The sequence below is a fragment of the Electrophorus electricus genome, chromosome 19 (genome assembly GCF_041902795.1).
Source record: "Electrophorus electricus isolate QZ-2024a chromosome 19, ASM4190279v1, whole genome shotgun sequence".
Taxonomy (NCBI): Eukaryota; Metazoa; Chordata; class Actinopteri; order Gymnotiformes; family Gymnotidae; genus Electrophorus; species Electrophorus electricus.
Window position 1 is genome coordinate 2,305,262 of NC_137515.1, and position 7,896 is coordinate 2,313,157.

The 7,896-nt window shown below is 44.5% G+C and overlaps 1 non-coding gene across 1 annotated transcript; it reads left to right on the forward strand.

Annotated features, from left to right (window-relative positions):
* The first annotated feature begins 2,058 nt into the window (after window positions 1–2,058).
* On the forward strand, window positions 2,059–5,329 carry LOC113573303 (uncharacterized). Its single transcript, XR_014118677.1, has 3 exons — window positions 2,059–3,143; window positions 3,931–4,045; window positions 4,141–5,329. It is a non-coding gene; the product is annotated as an uncharacterized LOC113573303 (transcript).
* Window positions 5,330–7,896: the final 2,567 nt, after the last annotated feature.

Consider the following 7,896-nt stretch of genomic DNA (forward strand, 5'->3'; position numbering starts at 1 on the left):
CTTTCTGCTTGACCAAAAATACAAAGACTGCCAGAGTGAACTGACTCTCACATACAGAAATATGTCTGGCACTAAAAAACGTGTCAGGCAGGATTTTATAAGATCTCAGGCATGAAGCACTCTGAGCTGCATTGCCATTGTTTATTAGGTTGTAAATAGAAGCCATGGCAATATATAATGTCTAGACAGATAAGCAACATTAGTGAGAGTTCAGCATTTGAGGATCTGTGGGCTTCTGTGTCTCATTCTGTCCATTCCCACAAAAGCATGCTCTAAGAAAGGCCAGTAACAAAAGTGCTCATTCTCCCAAACTGCATGTTTTATTGTAGTTGGAATTTTGTGAGTCTTAAAAAACCAAAAAACATTTGATTATTACCATCAATTGCCTCCATGCCTTCACAGGCAATAGTAATGTACTACATATTTCCACATCCGAATTCTGCAGTTTGCCACAGATCAGCACAATGCTCTGTGATCCCAATTCGGTAATCTGGGATTATGGAAGTGCATCTGGCAAAACATTCCAGGCATTCCTTCAGGGAGAGCCCCTCCCCCAGTCCCTGCTGCGGCCCCATGTTTCTGCAGCCACCAGTCAGTCGGGGTTGGGTGTCGTGCCGGCCAGACTGCGACTAAAATGGGCCCCCTTCGAGGACGTGATCCGAACCCATCTCATAATTCCTAAATGATGATTGAGCTCATATATTGCATTAAGAGAGATCAATTGGGAGCTGGTATGAGGGTGGGGTGTATTGTTTACAAACAGGATGCAGAATTGGCCTTGTGCTGAATCACTTGCATCCTGCACCCCACCCTACATCACAGTAGCTCTATAAAGTGATTTGGTGTCATCTTGACATTGAGCATTCACGGCCCTAAAATGGGATTCCCCTTTTTTTTTTTTTTTTTGCCAAAACCATTCTGCATTGCTGGACTGTATCCCAGTAAACACAACATGTCAGATTAATGCCTACAGTTTAACAACGGTTAATAGTGTTAATTGAAGCTGGTTTGTGTGACATTAATCACCCCTCATGCTATACTTAGTGCAGTTCGACGCATGCAAGCCCAGTACTGAAATAGTGTGTGTCTGATCTTCCGCTTCATCAACTGTCCAGAGGGAGCATGATTACCGTTCCATCTAATCTCCTTCTGTGTGCTGAATCTTCCCCCTCAACTAATCTTTTTTCTTTTTTTTAATCTATCCACACTTTCATCTTTGTAGTGTGGAGATATAGTCTACCCAGAGGCTCTAAGGCTATACGAAGGGTCTTAGTTAGGCAGGACGCAACAGCTAGAAATCTTTCAACATTCTGTGATCAAAAGAAGTTCTGAGGGACTGAATAAAAAGTTTTGGAGCAGTGTGCCCATTGTGACAGTTAAAACGAGGACAGTGCATTCTTGAGGCAACCATGCCCCTTCTCTGGCTACATGGTGCAGAAATAGCCACTGAGGAATGCCTGTCTGCAATTCTGATTGTCTTTCTCCTTCATTTCCATTTCAGGTGTCCTTGGCTTATGGAGAACTCGTCCCTCGTTATCCCAGCATGCCTTGGCATCACGTTCCTCTTCGTTGTGGCAAGCTTTGCCATGGCAACATTTATGGATGCCAGCGTGCTTCCAAGGGGTTAGTCCGGTGGATTTGATCAAAGACAACTGAGGACAGAGAATTACCAAAGAGGACCTGATTTAAACAAAGAGCTCAAATGTTGTTCCTAACAGAAGGAGCATGTTGCTGATTCACAGCCAACAGAAATACAAACTTCTTGGTGAAACTCTGATGAACGTTATGAAACATGAGGTGTAACATCCACTGAGGCTCTTTGTTTCTCTCACAGCTAATGATGAGGACAACATCCCAGCTCCCCTTTATAAGAACGTGGACATGCAGGGAGTCCAGATATGAAGTGGTGCACCTCCTGTCACTCCTAGACCCCCACAGGGCTCCCACTGTAGTATGTGTGACCACTGTGTCGAGGTAAAGGGGGGGGGGGGTGTTTTACAACACCCTTGGCACAAAAGCAGGTTAATCCTCTTTGCCCTCATTTTGTCCCCTCTCAGATGTGATTTATATAAAGTCAGACTGCATTGACGTGGCCAACAGCTTTATGCAGCAAGTGCCATTCAGTTCTCTGAAGCATATGTTCTTGGAAAGATTTGAACACTGCCAAGTGACCTGTAGTTTGCTTGCAGTAAAAACACTGAGCATATCAGCTACTGCCTGAGTAAGTATGTCATGCAAATGCTGTTATAATGTCCTCTAATATTCCTCTCTATTTCTACAATGGTAAAACAAACTGCTCAGGACCTTCGCCACCATTGCCCATGGATGAACAACTGTATCTGGACACAGAACTACCACTGCTTCTTGCTCTTCCTGCTGTCTCTCAGCATCCACATGGTGGTCATTTTCTCTGGGGGGCTCCTGCATGTACTGGATCACCCCCAAGACTTGTGGGAGCTGAGCACAGCTGTCACATATCCTTACCCCACAGCAGCCCATGCAGATCAATGACCTCAGGCTGAAAGGGTGACCTTGAGAACACTTGCATTCATAGATAACTTGGTGGCAACAGATCTATTGTTCAACCAAGAAATGGTAATGAGCCTTAGAATCGAATTTATGTCACGCCGTCATGCTACTAGGTCATCCTATTGCTACGTTATCCTTATGTCATGCCATCACTATCATGCTACTGCAACGTCATGCTATTGCAAAGCTACACTAGCCTTACATCATGCCATCATTATGTCACACTACCGCTGTCAGGCTAATGCCAAGTTGCGCTATTTTTACATCACGCTATGCTATTGCTGTCACGCTGTCCTTACATCATGCCATCATGTCTTTCTACCGTTACATTATGCTATCGTTGTCACACTACTACCATGTCATGCTATTGCTACGTTATACTATTGCTGTGTCATCATGCTATGCTACATCATGCTAGCTGACGCCTTTTGCCGTCATTCGTTTACTGCATTAGCACCTTATGGTTGAACTGTTGCTTTAATAACAGTGTTCCTTAAGTATGTTGGGTCAGGCTGGCGGTCATAAACACGTCGGGCCTTTTCTTTGTCCCCGTCATGGGCTTGGCATGCTTCCATCTGTTTCTGGTGGCAAGAGAGCGAACTACGAACGAACAGGTAAGAAGCTGGAGGCTAAGTGAGACCCTGCAGGTAAACAAGCCTTCAGAGTTTCTTCGTTGAAAACGTTCCTATAAAAATTGAGGTCAATAGGATCAAAAACAAACTGTTTCCCACAAAGGTAACTCATAGCCTCAGCCTATAACGTGTGTCGGTGCGAGTGCCGCAGGGCGCAAAGCAGGACGCAGACTCCAGCGACTGGGACGTACCTTTACATATACAACACAACGTCACTCACATTTATCACAAACAATGAACATGAAGGGGTTAACATTAAACAAACACGATACACAAGACTGCATCGACCATTAGCACGTCATACTCACGCATCACACCGCCAATGCCCAACAACCTGCGCACTTTAACACGGGTTTATATACATAAAGGCTAACGTGGTGCAGGTGTGGTTACAAACAAGACCGTCCTCCCACTGCACCTGGCGGGCCGAACCTCGTGACTCGAGGGAGGCGAGCGGTCCGTGACACAGTCTATGTTGCCAGTCAGTGTTTTCTAATAATGAAACCATGAGTATTGCAGTCAGTTGAATAAGGAACTTCTGCGATTTGCAGCTCGTAGTCTACAACCACTTCTTTTGTCTTTTCAAATTATACCTCATGGCCCAGTGCAAAAGACTTCAACACTCTAATCAAGGCATATGAGTGTGAATCTATCAGCTTTTATCTTCTCTGTGTCTGCCAGGGAGGGGTATTCGAAATGTCTGTGCATGTAGCAGTGAAGGCATGATCACCCTTCACTGTAATGTGGATTCTTTTTTGTCGTCCACCAGACGCAGCCTGCACAAAGGTTGGAGGTCCCGGAGTGCAAGAGGCAGAACACTCCACCTATACTGCCTCCTAAACCTGACCCAGCTCTGCTCAAGAGACACCTGGTCTCTATGGAGAGTGAGGGTCCATGGTGTCGTCACACCTTAGCTGTTGTATTAACGATTATATTTATATTGGGCAAATAACAAAAGAATGGCAATGTTATTTTTCAGACTTAGAGCACATACTCCAATACAAACCTGCTATGCTTCCTGCCCAGGACATGAATAAAATCGGTCCATTAGAGTCACCTTCCAGAATGCACTACCACGTTCCCGGGGAGTAGGTGAGTGGACGCTGTAAAATGGGAGTTGTATTCTGCTTTGTCAGATTGACCTAGTTCCACATTTGTTTATTTAGGTGGGGAAGAGAGAATGCCCCCAGCTTCAGGTCAGTGCTAGTGCCCAAGAATCCAGTCTAGAGCAACCTGAGAAGCAAGGTCCTATCTCTATCAATCTGGCCCTACAGTGCAGCTCCTTGCCTCTGAACTCCATCACCCTCAACACGCATGCACCTAGTCTGAAACAGGGCCACTACCAAGGGGTCAGAGCCCATCTGCTCAGCCATTGTCCACGGGCCCTGTCCTCACACCCTGGTGAGATAATCCTCTCGCCCAGTGCCATGAGTGGGCATGCCAGCAGTCTCTCTTATGACAGCCTGCTTGGCTTGGCCAAGCTAGCACAGGATGAGGTGTTGCAGCTAGGCTACCTACCTCCCTTCTTCCCCTTGGAGTCGGGTCTGGGCAGCCCCACTGACCCTCTCCGCTTGCGCCCCCACACCTGCAGGCAGGTGCAGTCACACCTGTGTCGCGAGTCCTTGCCTGTGATACACCATGACATCCTCTCCACACCCTTGATGAGCTCCACCCAGGAGCATGGCAAGCTGGAGGATCATCAGAAACAGCTCCTGGTGCTTCAGGTTCAACCATCCCCATCATTGCAGAATGCTACGATAGTCCCACCAGGCATAGCCTACTACTCAAGCCGCATGTCCTGCCATCTCACGGGCCCAAGCCACCTGCCTATGGATCCCAGGACTGCCTCATGAACAGCCAGACTGTTCTGCTCCTCCAACCTGAGCCAGGCCCCCAGGACCGCCTAAGCGTTACAATGTAGCCCAACAGGGCCGCTCGATTTCACCCTCAGCCTGTTACTTTCTGGAGTGCCAGAGCCAGCACTCACTCACTACCCTGCCTGCCCTGGCCTCCACTTCCTTCCGCACTACCCAGAGAACACTGCAATCCATCACTACCTCAGTTAGGAAAGACTCCCCAGTTCCTGATTCTCTCACTTCTGTGTGGGTGTCTGCGCATTAGAAGGGAGAACATTTAACTAGATAGAGCTTCAGTTGTTATGTGGCAGGCATAGGACAGTTGCTTCTTCTGCTCTGAAAGGCTATTTTTTATGTAATTAATTCATTCCAGTAATTAAATACTCTGTTGTTTTTAATCTCTTTTTGGTCTAAGTATAGTATGAATTATCAGAAAGCTTTGTAATTAAAATTTTTTTGTGCATTTGTAATTTGTGCAGCCAATAAAGTATTGATTTCTTTATCTTTAACATATTTTTGTCCCTTTTTTGGATTTCTGCGAATAAATGCAATTCCTCTTTGTGAAACAGCTTTGTCCAGACTCAGTCTCATGAAATGGTGTGAAGATGTATTGTTTTCACAGAGAAATGAGGCCACTGGCATGAGTCCACCCTACTTATCATGTCTGACTTCCACTGCTGCTGCCTGCAGTAGAACAGTTAATGCTCTCACGGACTCACCAAGGCTACGTTCGTACAGCAGGTAAAAGTGGGCCAAAGATGATCTACTTCTTCATATGTAACACAGATGTGCTATCTGAACAGCCAAAAAAAAAGACTCTTCTTATCTGTTTACACATTGCATTAACACATTTCATATCCTGATTGTATCAGGATGTACTTGGCCAGATTCAGGTTATACTTTTCACTAAAACGCGTCCCCTGTGTTACTTAACCATTAAAAAGCACTCCAATGCATACATTGTTTGGGTGTAGGCCTACTTCCTGAAACATTGTAAGCATGGTTCCTCATGTATTAGGCCTATACGATATTGAATATGGCAGAAACCATCTACAACAGCCAACAAAGCGTCTGCATGGGGCAGGAGAAGTCTTAGTTTGGCAGCTACTGTAATTTATTCCGTGTCTGACGCCAGACATTCAATTTAATTTGTGAGAAAGTGAAAATGTCAGCACTTGGTAAAACTATTTCTGTTTAAGTAACTGTATGCAAATATCGTTCCGTTTACACTTGTATGTGGACAAGATCTGTCTCTTGCCACCTTTGAATGCGGTTTGAATAATTTGATCGCAGTGCATCTTTGGTGTGTTTTAATGCAGTCAAGTGACATACGAATGGGATACAATTTCCAAAAATTCATGCTTATTCAAAGTGTAAACATACTCATCCACTCTGACATTTTCAGTCCCGATTTGGGATACTTATATGTGGAACTGAAATCCTTATCCAATGCACAGCATTGAAAAGCCAGATCGGAAGTCATGCACTTTTTACACCAGTCCAACTCGACATTCATTATAATTTGCCGGGAAGGAATGATGGACGCAGAGAGTTAAACAGGATTTCAGTGTCGGGATAGTAAGGTAACAGACCACATATATTTGTTCTTGTAGCTACCATGACTCCAGAGGTCCATTATTAAAATATTGGTCCTCTTTCACCTCCTTGCTCTCATGATAATTCACTTCTAAATTTGTAACCACTTAAGATTAACATAAGCATTAGGCTCCATTGTGCTTGTTAACCTCAGGTTCAGTGTGCCAGCTGAAGCTTTTGCACATGCCGGTCTGTTTAGGTGTTAATGTCGGATAGAGGTCACATTAAAAAGACATTGTGAACAGCCTAACAACAAAGTCGGATTTGATCAGAAAGCCAGATGTGAGCCACTTTTACCTGCTATGTGAATGTAGCCCATGCAGGAGATAGCATTTAGGATTTACTGACCTCCCACTGTTAGAGCCTCCACCCTAGTGTTAGGAGAAGATCTGTATGAAGAGGATAACCAGTCTAGCAAAAAAGCTGCATTGCATTCTTCAGTAGCAAGTACAGTGCCTTCATATGAGTATGCTTTGAAATTTAGCTTGATTGTGTCTTTGGTCTCATGCAATAAAAACCATTTTCCTGATAAACTTTTATGACAATAGTGGTTAACGATCATTTTACTCATTATCAAACAATAAGGACAGACAGCTGGTAGGAGATCACAGCACAGAAGGGCTGTGCTTCGTTTCTAAATATCGTCAGGACATATGGCATTACCGTGGGACTCACTCATCATTATACAGCCTGGCACATACCCATGTGGTTCCAAAGATACTGTGTTTCTCCAACAAGCACCAATTACAGACAAAAAGCTTTTGGCTGATAGATTCTTGCTTCACTGAATCATGAGAACTCTGGGTCAATCGGAGCAGTATTTTACAGTGTTTTTTCTTTTCTTTTTCTTTTTTGGCTGTGGCAGCAAAAAATATGCATCTTCTTGTAAATTAATAAATGAGCCATCTCCCTGCATCTCCTTTAAAAAAGATATCCACAGATGCCATTTTCCATCACATCTTTCATCTCTGATCTGAGCCATGGCCCATGACCCAAAAATCTATCCAAAGACGATGCCTTTCGATGAGTAACTCTCAGAACCTTACACCTCCACCCATCATGCTGAACCACTGGCTGTACTGGGGGCGCATCAAATCAGAGCAGATAAACGTTGTGCTGAAGAATGTGTCTAATTACTGAATTCTTTAGACAAGCTTTATCTTTGAAGGCGGCGTGTGTACTGTACCCTTATTTTACAGTACTCAGGAAAAAAATAAAAACATACAACAATCTGGCAATCTGTATTGTGAGGGAACAGGCATCCTATTGCATCAATTGCATCA